Genomic DNA, 14,635 nt, shown 5'->3' with positions numbered 1-14,635 from the left:
TTTTGCTGAACCACTCCACAGTGTCTTACAGTTTGAAAGTGGAAATATACATGCAGAAAATCCACAAGCAAGACAGATTTTGCCAGCATCTTTTGGTAAAGGCCAGATATTCAGATGCTGAAGTATTTGCACCTGCAAAAATTAAAGTCAACTCCTGAAGTTTAACTGCAAGCAAGATGAGAACAACTTAAAGTGGTGCAAAACCAGTTATTAGTGTCCTGAGAGAAAAAAAAAAATTAGAAAAAAAAAATGAAAGGAAAAAAGAAATCTAGCTCCCAGGAGACTATTGCTAGAAGAGAGGCCTTTTTAAGATATTTCTAATCTGTTATTTTTGCAAAATGAACTATGACGTATTCAGTATAATAATTCCAGATATAATGGGCTCAACAAAAAGGAGAGGTGCCTTTTCTTTAAAGGAATGTATTCTCTTTGCTTTTTATTTGGTTTGCTTGAATATTAATTTGTTTTTAAAGTCTAAGTTCTACAAAAGTTTTTTTATGGCTGAAAGTCAGAATTCACAACATGAACATATGAAAAACTCTTTAAAGGACTGGAGTCTTGCAGGCAGCCTATACTCTAGAGAGACAGCAAAAATTTCACCACAACCAGAACTGCTTTAATAAATAAAAGCTTTCCTGTCATTGAAAAATATTTTCACCACAAAAAGTAACGTATTTTTAATTCTAATGTTGAACATCTCTTCAACATGGGGACGTTTTCCTCTGAGAGGATGCTTAGCACAGATGCACATGGCTCCACATCTGCTCAAGCTCTGGGGAAACCACCACAGCCAGCTTCATGTTCAGGCCCTGCAGCACTTCTGCACCAGGAGCTCCCACGGTTACGATGGGACCAGTCCAGGTGAAACAGGCAAGAAAGCTCAAAAAGGGTTGAATTTTATTCATTTGGACAGGGCAGCAACAGCCTTGCCCTGCCTTCCCCCTAACATGGCATTTAATCATCTGTTCTTCACGAAAGTGGGTGAGCACGTCTGATTTCAGTGTCCTTTTGAAGGACTGTTAAAGGACAGAGCCAAAAGAAAGCAATAAGCTGAAGTGGGATTGAGGAGGTCCACAAGCACCACTGGGGGACACAGTGCAGGGACACAGCTGGCACATCCTGCACAGCTGGGCCACCAAGCCTCTCCCAAACCCCCCCACAGCCCGGGCAGGATGAGCCCATGGGGTACCAGAGCTGGTGACCCACCCTGGTGACCATCCCCGTTATCCACCCTGGTGACCATCCCCGTGACCCACCCTGGTGACCATCCCCCTTATCCACCCTGGTGACCATCCCAGTGACCCACCCTGGTGACCATCCCAGTTATCCACCCTGGTGACCATCCCCGTGACCCACCCTGGTGACCATCCCCGTTATCCACCCTGGTGACCATCCCAGTGACCCACCCTGGTGACCATCCCAGTTATCCACCCTGGTGACCATCCCCGTGACCCACCCTGGTGACCATCCCAGTTATCCACCCTGGTGACCATCCCAGTGACCCACCCTGGTGACCATCCCAGTTATCCACCCTGGTGACCATCCCAGTGACCCACCCTGGTGACCATCCCCGTGACCCACCCTGGTGACCATCCCAGTTATCCACCCTGGTGACCATCCCCGTTATCCACCCTGGTGACCATCCCAGTTATCCACCCTGGTGACCATCCCAGTGACCCACCCTGGTGACCATCCCAGTGACCCACCCCAGTATCACCCACCCCTGTACCACCCACCCTGGTATCACCACCCCGGTACCGCCCAGCCCGGTACTGCCCCGCAGAGCTGCCCCCACACTGCTGAGGCGATTGTCAAATGCAGGAGGTGGTTCCTGTGTGGACACCCGGGGAAGAAAGGTGTTTAACAGTGTCCATAAATGATGCAGACCCCACGATCACTGGCTGAAGCCGAGATGGCTTCTTTGAATTGCACACCAGCTTTTCACGTGCCTTCTTTCAGGTGGGTACTTGTCTTTTTTTAAACTCTTTTTCCCCAGGTACCTTTTCAAGCTTATTGCTTATTTTCCACTTTGTTGCTTAAAAAAAACCCCAAACATTGTTACAAGACCATAGCTAAGCATCTGCAACTTATAAAACATTTAAAAGCTTTACATTTAACCTATCTATTGGCAATAAAACATACTCCAACACAAATCCACTATTTGAGACAGATGTTTGAAATATGAATGAATGTTTGAATATTCAGTTTTAAATACTCATGATAAAAGAAGCTGCAGAGACATGCCATTGATCTAATACTTGTTTGCACATTCCTTAGGGCTATGCATGAAGCATAATGGGATTTCTATGTTACTAAACAACAAAAGGTGTAAAAATGCCTTTTCAGTTGCAAACTTTGTTCATTTATTCCTGTGGCAAAAGAATGCAAATCTTAAGTCATTTTTTTGTGCGCTGACATCAAATCTTTCTCACACAAAAAGTTCCTTAAAGAAACAAGAAGAAAGTTCAGAATAAAGTCATGCTTCCTCCCCCACATGTCCCTGCAAAAAGAGAAAAGAGAAGGAAATGTCATTTAACCCAATTGTACCTGCCAGCTAAAAGCAAAGGCCAGTTAAGTGGGTGACTCTAAGCTATTAGGCATGTATGTCAGAATAAACATGGGTTTGCAGGATCCAGGCTAAGCATTTGTGTGGTTAAGCCTTCAGCACTTCCACTGCAGGAATTTCTGCCCCAGCCCTGGGGTGAAGTGACAGAACCTCTTCGCAGATGGAGGTGGTAAAACAGCTCTACATGAAGGTAAATGATGGCTGGTAACTTATAAACATGAGCAAGAAGACACTCAATGCTCCCTGTTAATACCTCTAGTTTTGGTCTTTTCAACCTTTCATGTGTAGAGTAGGAGAGGAGCTTTTATTTTCACTATGAAATTGCATATATTTAAAATTAATACAAAAGCAGGAACTGAAAGAATGGGGTGGTGGGATGCATTTTCAAGGAGTGTAGGGAAACAGTGTTAATGTCAGAATCAATCCTTGAGCTATGAATAACTTAACTTCAAAGCTGATTCTACTGTCTGACTGAGCACCCTATGTCTTCAAGGAAGATAAAGCCACATATGTAGTCAAACCAATGTTTAATTCAGATTACGCAGAACAATACAGAAACTTGACTGAAGCCAATTAAACTAAGCTTTCACTGACTGATAAAAATGCCATTTCACATCCTTTCTGTATACAGCAGGGAGCAGTTTGAGAGTGTTACAATTCTGAACCACATTCACTGACCAAACACATTTTTATGCTTAAAACATCAACAGCAGAATTTCAATTATGACAGTTGATATTCTCCAGCTTTCAAGATGGGAAGAACCTTTACCTCCACCAGGAACAAACCCTCATAAGCCTATACCGACTTTGTAGAAGGACAGAGAATATTTTCCAATGAAAAATACCATTTGTGTAGGAGATTGTTTAGAAAATGCAAGATGCTTTGCTCAGGCACTGTGCATTTGTTCAAGTGCACTCCACTACCAGTCTTACTCCTGTCACTCAAGAAAGAGGTGAATGTAGGCCCTGTTCTTGCCCAGGGCCAGATTTTGGTTAATCTGTGATGCCTCATAGGAGCCAGTCTGCCCAGGGCCCTACCAAACAAAGAATAGGGACAGTTGTCTCCCAGCTAATGTCCCTGAGAAACAACACACCTCAAGAACCTGCACTTAGCAGCTGAGCTGCCCAGACACAAAACATTTATGTGGACTTAGAAAAGTGTAATGAAACATTTCAGACTTCAAAATTTACTATTGTGACTCCATTGAGTCATGTTATTTCCAAAATAAGAGTTAACACAAAAGTATCCCAACCCAAGAATTTAGAGTTAACCTAACTTAAACCTTTTGGGATCGAATTTCATGACAGCCAAGAATTTTACAGGTAACCGATGGGTGACCATAAAAGACTACAAGTTGGCACAGCTACTGGGTAAGTCAGACTGGTTGCCATGCAGTCAGGTGGAAATGGCAGCATCTGAAACCTGGGAAAAAGCCCCTTTAACCCTGCAAGGAAGAAGCCAGAAGATTACACTATTGATTATGTTCAGCTGCTTTTTGTTCCACAAAGCCCTATTTCTAAAGGGCTGGCACCAGTGCTCCTTCCCAGTTCCTTAAAGATCTATTTTCCCTCTGCCTTAAATCCCCACTTGTAAAGCAAAAGCAGCTTCATCCCTGTCCTACACCCTGCCCACCTGTCTATGCAATTGCAAGTTCTTTGGGGTGAAAGAAGTGCAGGTAAGGCCTCACGTGGGGGTGTGGCCCTTTAGGAGTGACAAATACAACCAAAAACTGTATGCAGGAAATAGTGAGAGTCCAAGCAACCCTTGGAAAGGAGCAAAGTTGGAAAGCAGCTGTTATCACCTTAAGTCTAAGCTGTGCCATTGGTATCAGACAAATGGCATGCAGGCAATGTTAGCTGCCAGCACTAAACTTCACAAGAGAGAGCCAGGAGTGGAGGGAGGGAACAACTGAGCTACTTTCCAAGAAATTCTGTGATTTTCCAGCTGATGGTGCAGCTGTAAAACTGAAGAATCCAGGTTGGATTATGCAATAAGAGAAAGCCAGTCAGCATATTTCAAAACACACTAGTGAGCTACCTGTGGAATTCTGTCTTCTTCCTCGGCCCTCATGTCCATTTTATTCAAAGTTTCAAAGGCACACTGCTGACATCCTCTCAAGGGCTTGGTGCTGGCCAGCACTCACTCCTCGGCCATGCAGATGCCCCAGTCCCCTCTCGCTGGCACAAACCGAGAGAGATTAACACAGAGGAGAGGAGGGTTTCTTCAGAGCTCTTCAGAATGGACACCGTCTGACTCTAAACAGGGGGATAAAAGGAGAGCGGTAACTGTTTTTGTCAAGATGGAGAAGAGCGCTTTAAAAGCCTTTGAAATAAGCAATTTCCCCTCTCATCAGTATCCTCTTGACTGCTAAGCTCCCTCCTTTGTCCCTCACCTGAATGGCGATCAGCAATGCATGACTGGCCAAGGGGCATCAGCGGTGACAACAGCAGCGCAAGCACTGCGGGAAGGAAAGGTCTGATCTCTAAAGACCTCTCTGTGCCATGGACGAGAAGGAAGGAAAGGCAAAGCATGACAGCTTCATTTGTCCTGCCTATTTTGGCACAGGGTATCGGATTTGCCATCGCTCATATTAGGTTTATTTGGCATCCCATCTCTGAAACGAAACAGAATCGAACGTACAGGAGCCCCTCTGCCGAACAAGCTTCCACCCTACAATCGATATTTTTGTTTCTGACCTCAAGGATGAGGCTGAGCAGCCCTTCCACTCTCTGCTCATTTGCTGTCCTGTCCTCAAACAGCTGCAATGCAACCAAGAAGTTTCCTCTTTGCAAAGCTTGTTGTACCTTCTGGTCACACTGGTCTTGTGTTCCACCCAGCTGGCATGTGCCTACCAGCACCCTGAGCACAGTCAGAGCTTATATGCAGTTAAAAGAGCACCAAAAATCAGCTTTATTGCCATACTCAAAGAGGGAAAAAATTTATTCTTTAACAAACTTTTCTCGTTAGGGATATTTCACCTGTGATACTTTAACATTGCTGTTGAACCTGACTGCATGAGGAAGAGTTCTCCAGAGTTGTCTGCCACGTAGAGATTCTTCAGGAATCCAACTCCATTCAAGTACAGAGCATGATCACCAGTGTTACCATATCACTTCTGAAGGACCAGACTCCTGTCTTTTACAAGGTTTAGAAGCTAAAAATAAAAGTTTTAGAAAACAAGAAGGGAGTACAGAGAGTTGAAATAAAAGCAAGCAGAAATTAACAGTCTGTTACTTTCTCTGTGTGATCATTTTCCTAGGGAAAAATGATATTGGGACAATTCTCTGAACAACAGTGACCTAACAAAGACATCACATGTTACACCATTTGCTCAAATAATTACACATCATTTAGATATTAGTCTTCTATCTCAGTGCATCACAAGGGAGTCTTAGCTTTTTGAGCACATGCAACTCCCATTAACAATAATGAGAGCTACTCACATATTCAGGATGGACAGCACCTCTCTTGGGAATCTCTGCCTTCCTCGTAGCTCATCTGGGGAAACAACAGAAACATAACAAAGGCAGACCCTAAGTCAAGGAGGATTCAGACACTGACCTGCCATGAGTGATTCCCAGCATTCCTCAGCAGTGATTGCTCCCCCAGCTCCTCAGGAAATATGGAAATATTACCGGGATGTTCCTCGCTGTGCTCCGGAGCAGCACACCTGTCCAAACTCTCCCCAGAGCTGCTCTTGCTCAAGGCTACACCACCAGGCAAACCCACATTAGCAATGAGTGAGAATCACTTTCTAGCCATCCTGTTTCTCAAATTCAGCTTAGAGGATCAGATGCAGATTTTCAGATGGCGATGTTTTACTTTGGCCAGCCGGTTCAGCTGGAAGCTTCTGTCAGGGCTGTGTCAATCAGCATCATCCTCTGTGGTGCTGGTGCCTTGAGAACTGACACCTGCAAAGGACAGCAGAAGTGTGACTCCTTCCCCACACAAGTGTGGCAGCCGTCCCACACACTGTACAGGCATTTAACCCCTTCTTCTCCTCCACCTCCTCACCCCTGTCACATCTGCAGAGTTCTGATCAAACTGCTCTGCACAGCTGTGCCCATGAGGAAAGTGCATTTCCATGTGCTGCACAAGCTTTATTCCTGCTTAGAATTCAGCAGAAGTTCCTAGAGAAGGAGATGGAGGTGTCACTGTTGAAGCAGAGGACTGGTCATCAGGGGCTTTGAGCTCTATATCAAACTTTCCTGTTGGGAATGAAACCTTTTTCACTGATGTTTCATCCTCCAAAATCGTGACTGCACTGCTTCTCAGCTCTCTGGAGGAATGCTGAGAAGACAGCCAGTCTTTCTGAAAGCATTTTAAAAGCAGAAATGCTTGTTAGCTTTGTGTGTCTACACTAGGCCTTCCGTCATGTCCCTTGCAATGTCTCTCCAGTCCCTTGCTTTTGTTTCACACCCAAATGCTTGTGACTTCAGCTCACACCAGTGGGGCTGATGGAGAGCACTCTCCCCTCAGCAATCAAGTCCAGCAGTAAAATTCATCAAGCTTAACCAAATCAACAGAATTTCAATGGGACACTTTAAATAGTAGCATAAGTTACAGGCTGAACCTCACGAACTGTTAGAAAATTATCAAACATAATTCTTCATTTTTATCAGTAGCCTCAGTGCTCAGTAGATAGAAATAACTTCCAGGACTGCATCTCCCAAATCCAGGGCTGCTGCCTGCTGTGATGGGCAGCATGGCCTCATGTCCTAACAAGTCCTTCACTTACATAAACTGCTCATTTAAATAGATCACTTTCCATGGCCAACGTGGTTGATAAATGGTGTTCCCTTTATTTGCACCATTCCACAGTCATTATGAAACCTGGTAAAGAACCTTCTCCAGAGAGAAGCTGAGCCAGATTCATGCTGCTGCAAAGTGCTGATTCAGCTTTCTGGTTGTTTATCACTCAGAGGAAAACACCACTCTGCAACTGAAGAGAACAGTACAGAACACTCCAAAGAGAAGCAGTATTTTTTCAAAAAACCAAAAAAACTACTTAGCTTCTCTTTCACTAGTTATCATAAAATCAGAGCTTAAAAAAAAATAAAATTATTTCAGAGTAAAATAGCTTCCAAGATCACGATGCCATATTAAATTCTTTCCCAAGCTCAATAAACTATGACTTATAAAACTTGTAAAATCCTTACTAGACTCAAGACAGCTCCACATGTGTCTGTGGCAAGAAGAATGGAACCTTTTGCTAAACATCTGCTAAATCTTGCCTCTTGGCTGGAACAACTCTACCCATCCCAACACAGTGTCCTAGCGCTGCTGACTGCAGTCTGGGACTGATAAAACCTCTGTCTTCACAGAAAATCTGCTCTGCCACGTGCTTTATCTTGGCTGTGGCTGCTCAGCCTTTCCAGCAGTAGTGCATGGAGGCACAACCCTTAGGGCAGCTACACCCCAACAGTGGCACAAAATGGTTCATCACAGGCTGAAATCACCCAGCTGTCAGCTACAAGAGGATGCACCAACAGCATCTCCATTTCATACACTACCCTGGGCTTCTGGAGTCCAGCACCCTTCTTTGTGAGCAGCCAGGTTATTCAAAGAAATTGCTGAGAACAATCAGAGAAGTTACAGAAAGTAAATCTGCTTGTGCACTGTATCAGCAATCAAACATTTCCCACGCGATTCTCTGTAAAATATTTTTAAGAATAATCTCTCCTTAACCCAACAGGCATTTTCCTATTTTGAAGCCACACTACAACTCTTGATTCAGAAGAACAGAAGTGTCCTGTGTTAATACTATTTGGAATAATTTGCTAAAGCAGAGCAGCTTTTCAGCTTTAAGAAGAAGCCAGTGATATTACACTGACCTGCAGAGATGCAGAACAAAGTCACTGATGTTTCCAGAGTCTGCTGAGAGTTGTTTCAAAGCACAAGTCTTTATAGCCCAAGGAATAGATCTGCTGAATGGGAGGTTTGCCCATCTACAGCTTTAAGAAGTGCTGGTCCATGACTTGGGTGTGAGAAGTTGTACATCTACAAACCAGCTGAATTTCCCACTCTTTAATGACACAATCTCTCCAGCTCAATTCTACTTCTTACTGTGAGATACTTAGGATCCCAAATATTATTTTTTAAATTAGCTACACCACAAGACACTTCTCACTTCTTGTGAGCATAACAGATATTTTTTACCATTAAATACCTTCTTTTTAAAAAATTCTCTTTTCTTCTGACAGTCCACCCAACGCATCTACAATAAACAGGCAGTTCCCCCATTGCACCTCTGCACAGCCTTATTAGCCTCTAGGTACTAGTCTCATGGACTTGACTGATTTGTGGCAATAATTTATTTCCCCACATTGTAAAGCCTTCTATTTTCTGAGGCTGTCCCTAACACTGTAAAATACTATATATAACCCAAGTAATTTACCTTGGAGCACAGCAATGCTCAAGATGGTCTGACTTGGTCTTTAGCATGTGGTGCACCATAAGCCATGAATATAGAAGCAATTCTCCCTGTATGTCACAAGTACTTTCCTTTGCTGGGGTGCATTTTTTTGAAACTGGAAGTCATCTTGACAACCTAAGCAAGGAGACCTTTCAGAAAATTGAGCACTATATCACCATATTTATCCCACACACCTCCCTCCTCCCAGATGGCAAGAGGACAGAAAGACAAAAAGCAGTCTGCATTCTCACAAGATAAAAAGAGATCTCTCACATCTAAAAAAGAAAACACTATGGCAATCTGGGAACTCCAGTGCATTAGAAGATTAAAGATAAATCGTGTTCTGTGAATGTCAAACATGTTGTTGTTATTATCTCTAAGAGGAGGACCCCATTGTGCTGAGTACTACACATGCTCAAACTAACAGGCTGTTCTTGTCCCAGAGGCCTCATAACCCAGGATAAAAGCAGTATTGTTGCCCCTTTTTACGAAGGGGAAGTGGGACACCAGAAGATTCAGTGACTCGAACAAGTTACTCAATGAAACAGCAGATCTGAGAACTGAACCCAGATCCAAGTCTCCATCTCATGATTTAATCCTCACAGTGTTCAAAATCAATTTCAGTTAAGCAGCATCTAAGCTTCAAATTGGCACCCATGATTATTTCTACTTCTACAAAAAATTGATCTATTGTTCATTCCCTCGTTCATTTTAGATTCCTGTAAAGCTTATCCTTCAGTATATGTCCAAAAGATACAACACAGCCACAAAAGAAAACACTTCTACAAGCTGATTACTTCCACATTCAAATTCAGAGTACTGACATCTATCTTTAAACAGGCACGTAAAAAAGAAACCCCACACTAAAAACCCCATTACATGGAAGTACACACAGTAGCAGTACTGTGCTTCACAGGTGATCACAACTTTAAAAAAAATTATTACAACACTAGAGGAAGAGCAATTATCATGCTGCCCATGAGTGCAACATTAAGAACTGAGTTGCTCAAAACTTTCTGAAAAATCAAGGTAGTACACACCAGGAGTTGGATACCTAAAAAACGCAACCTAGTAGCTATCCAAGCCAGTGGCTTCAAATTCCTGCCTAATTTCATAGTATGAAGTAACTGGTGAAATCACACCCTGAGTAAGTTACATAAACATTTGTCCATTTAATATCTGAACTTAAATCAACATTTCAAAAATCCTGAAAATGTTTTCTTCTCTTGGGAAATAAGAGAAAAAAGTAAGTCTTAAAACAGAATGAAGAGGGATGTAAGTTTTCTGGAGGTGCACAGAACAATATTAAACATTCTAAATTTAAAAATAATGTGGGAACAAACTCACTAATGTAGAGAAGCTGAAGAGGTGCACACTGTGGAACTGTGACCTTTAGAAGAGTTAACCCTGGGTTTTACAGAAGAGCTGAGGTAGAAGATGACATTTATGAGGCAACAAGGCTAGACAGGGAGCTGACCCCAGGGAACCATGAAGTTTGTGCAGGGTGAAGAAAATGAAAAATCATAATGAAGTTCCAGCACTTTGGGGTGGGGAAAGAGCAATAGTCTTGCCAAACTGGATGGCTCTACTAGGCTGGAAAATGTCCTTTCTCATAATCCAAGGGCTGCGTGAACTGCAACAAGTTCTTCCAATTATTTTAAAGAAAATACTGGCAAAGTGAATTCTATTCCCATCCAGTGGGCTTTGCATACCTTCTTCAGACAGCAATCAAATTTGATTTGTTCTCAGTATGCAATGAGAGACTGGGGTTTGGCTCAGTTTTAAGGGAGTTTGTCAAAAAAGGTCAGAAGTACTGGAGGAGGGAGCAGAGTTCTCCCAGCGGAGCAGACTGCTACTGCATTAACCTGGAGATCACCAGTGACCACAGCAAAACTCTCACCTTCTTTGAGAAAGCATTACATTCAGCTCTTTAGAGTGATTTAGATGATTGTCACTCATCCCTCTGGAAGAGAGACTGGGAAGTGCCTCCCACGACAATTGTTGGGATTTAATAGAATAAGAGTTAAATAAATCAATACCAGAAACTGAGATTCCACTGAACGTCTTGGAAGTGCATGCAAGTGGACTGCTCTTCTCACTGCTGGCACCGAGCCATTCTGCTAACCCAAGTTTTAACTCATTGAACTCTATTTGTTCCTATCCTTTTCTTTGCCTTAACAGCGCATTTTTCCCCATTTTCCACAAAGAAAAAAGTACATAGGGCTACCTAATGTTGCCAGATGCTGTGTTTGGCAAACTGGGAATAGTAAAGCTATGTTGGATTACTGAATCTGTCCAGAAAAATTTCCCTGTTTATGTCCGACATTTCAACTTGGTCTGCTCTGACAGGTTTCTGGCTTTTCAGCAAGAAACCCTAAACCAAGTATTTCCAAACACTACCTCAAGAAAATGAAGTTTGCGGAGTTCTTCTTTGTAAAGGCCTTCTTTAAAAATAATTTTAAAAAATAAAAAAAACCCAAAACAACAACCATAAACAAAAAAACCCCAAAACAACAACAAAAAACAACCAACCAAACAAAAACCACCACCAACAAAAACCTCAAACTAACAACACCACCAAAACCTTCAATAACCAAACCCACAAAGTTTGTTTTATCCTCCTCAAAAAATAGACCATTTTCCTGTTAAATGCATTCAAGGACTAGCAAACTAGAGATATTTTAAGTAACTCCAGAGAGTAGTGCTAGGATAATCACCCTTCCCATGCAAATTTCTCTCCAGTATCAGCAACCCCATATCTTTATCCTCCACTGAGTGAAAGTACGCTTGGAAATTAACAGAAATTTCTGTCAACGTGTTCCCTTTCTCCAGGAAATTTTGCAGCAGCTCAAAATCTGTCTTCACCGCTGGAATGGTTCAGTTACTATCTGGATAGAAACGTGTACTTCTTTCATTACCACCTTTGAGAGAAAGATCACTCATTTCTCTCAATCTTCTCCCTGGTAATATATCATCCAGTGTTGAGGAGGGAAAAAAAATAAGAAAGAAACATTGTATTCTCACAGGGAAAGTCAGATCTGGGACACTGCTAGGAAAAAATAATTGGTCCCATTATTACCACTGTGTCTAGCTTTACACTTAAGGGAGAAATATGTCTGAATAGCTGGTTCCATCAGCAATGCAGATAGAGGAGAAATTCCCACAGTGCGAGGAAGTTTTCACACACTTAGAGAACGTGACCACACACAATACACACGACAGTGGAGAAGAACAAAGCAGCCAGCCTCAGGAAGTGTCCCTGATTGTTTTCGGATGATTAGGGACATATGCCAACAAGCCTCGAGTTGTTGAGGGAAGCTTTGCAACTTGGGGAGGTCAAATTTACATAACACAATTAAAGATACCAAGTTGTTTGGCTCCATATAAAATTCACGTTCAGAACAATGTGAGGTAGAAATTTAAGACAATTTAGTTGTTTCAGACCAGTTCAACCAAGGGACAGCTTTATCTTTCAAGTTGAATATGCAGGGGAGAGGTTAAAAGTCAGTTACTAATATAAAAAGTTAATTTACGTTAACACCATCCACTTGTTTTGGAATCAAACCACACAGACTTCAACTAATTACAGCAATTTTGGAAAACTGCATTAAGCCAGCACCAACATCAGACCTTCAAACAAAAAATACTGCCTACTACTTTTTTCAGAAGTCACCATACAGACCTAAATATTCCTGGATCGAATAAACCACCTGAAAAATAGCTGCACTTAAGTTAGCAGGGATTTGCCAGGTTGGAGCTCTTTCCAAGCAGAAGCCAGAATCATTCCATTCGCATTCCAGGTGTGAAGGCACAGTCAGCCTCAGACGCAAAGGTTTCCCTGAGCCCCGCAGCCCTGCGCTGCTGATGGTACCAGCTCCCAGCGCCCTGCAGTGAGCAGCATCACCTCGGGGCTGGGCCAGCAGTGCCAAGGGATGCCTCGAGAACAGCTCACCTCCACAAGGACTGCTCTCCTCTCTCCTCCCCAGCCAGACAGCCCAATAAAAAGGCATTACATTTCCCTACAAATCAGTCAGACTTCTTCAGAGAAGCATTAAAAAGAGCCACTGCGGCTTAAAAAACGCCAACAAGATAAACTAAACACAGTACTTGGAGAAATATGTAAGGCTTCCTGTAAATTAAACTGAACCTTTTTACATAATAGATCGCTCACAGCTATTTGTGAGGAAGTGACAAAGCTGCTGCAGATCTTAAGATACTGTAGGGAGGTTCACAGATGCACTTATGTAAATATTTTCTGACAACTGCTACCGAAAACATTTTTGAAGTTATCAAAAAGAATTTAAAGTATTTTCCACTCTAGTCATTAACGTTTTATTTGCAAAAAAGCATTACCAGAAGTGTTGAGCAAAATGCTCGGTTCTGCAGAGGTGCCAAGCGCAGGCAGCAGCGCTTTCAAACACGCCTGGGGTTTGAGCCCCAGCGCTGCCCCCAGCCAAGGAGCAGTGAGTGCTCACGGTGCTGCCAAGCTGCTTTTACTGCTAAGCTCAGCAGGAACTCACATTATTAACAGGAGCTTCACTGAACTCTGTTTCGGGTGCTACAAGAACTTAGTGCTTGAGACTTGACACCAGCTGTCCGGCTTTTGCCCAAATAACACACCCTTTGAGGGGGACGAGGGGCAAAGGATATGACAAATCTTCATTGCTGGGGAAGACCAGGTGAGAGCAGACTGCCAGGAGACCACATCTGAGCTACAGAAGCTGCTTGACAGCTCCTCAACCATGTAATTCATTCCTCTTCTCAGAGCTACACAGGGCAGACCTCAGAGCACAACAGATCTTCAGAGCTGTTCCATCTGCTTTCAGAGTTCAACACCACACTGCACTAGGGATGCTTACAGAAGTGTAAAAGACAACTGGACATATTTACAGCACCATCTTCTGACCAAAGCACCCAATTAAAAAATCATAGATTACAGAAAAAAAAAGAGAAATTACCTTGTGTGTGTACTCACATATTAACCCCATACATAACCCATTTCTGCAAGTTCTTGTTAGTCTAATAGAATTAATAAATGCCTTTTTAGTTGGTTCCTTTTAATTATTTGATTTCTCTGTATGGGTAAGAAGTATTTATAATACCCTTCACTCTACCAAGATATCAGGCAGGTCACACAATCCTGGAGACATGAAACCGATTCTTCCATCCAGAGGAAAAGACGCATTTAAAATTAAGAAATGGTCAATACTGGAGCACACTCTCTCCTGACTATACAAAGGAGTGTAGGGAGTTTAACCCTACAAATACCCACAGTTTTTCCTTCTGCTGTCTGGACACAGACATGTGAGGTCAAGAGCTCTGGCACTGCAGCTGTGACACTTATTTTCTATAGAGGAACACCTTTAAATGCTATAGAGCTTCAGCAGCAAAATGGATATAACTCCAACTTTCCACACACAGCTGGGAGAAAAAATTGATGCTACTCAAGTCCAGAACAAAACTGTGCGCTGCCTGGATTTTACACTAGCTTTGCAAGGGTTCTCGTTTTTGGCTGGCAGGATTTCAACTCTTTTTAATTCCCAGAAGCTCAACCACAAATCCCTCTTCTCCTCCCACACAGCTGCACTGAAACTCCCCAAGCTCCCAAGCGAGGCAGCAGCAGAGCAAACCTCCCTGGGAAGACACAGGGCTT

At 42.9% G+C, this 14,635-nt stretch overlaps 1 long non-coding RNA gene across 1 annotated transcript; it reads right to left on the bottom strand.

The window, feature by feature from the left end:
- Positions 1-5,605: 5,605 nt before the first annotated feature.
- Positions 5,606-6,458, bottom strand: LOC148183047 (uncharacterized). Its single transcript, XR_015773911.1, has 3 exons — positions 6,203-6,458; positions 6,011-6,065; positions 5,606-5,721 (listed from the first exon to the last, which is right to left on the bottom strand). It is a non-coding gene; the product is annotated as an uncharacterized LOC148183047 (long non-coding RNA).
- Positions 6,459-14,635: the final 8,177 nt, after the last annotated feature.

Source organism: Pseudopodoces humilis, chromosome 15, assembly GCF_049639895.1.
Source record: "Pseudopodoces humilis isolate 2021_Gansu_Grassland_sample_001 chromosome 15, ASM4963989v1, whole genome shotgun sequence".
Taxonomy (NCBI): domain Eukaryota; kingdom Metazoa; phylum Chordata; class Aves; order Passeriformes; family Paridae; genus Pseudopodoces; species Pseudopodoces humilis.
The sequence above is the reverse complement of the archived record's forward strand: the minus strand, read 5'-3'. Positions and strand labels throughout refer to the sequence as shown.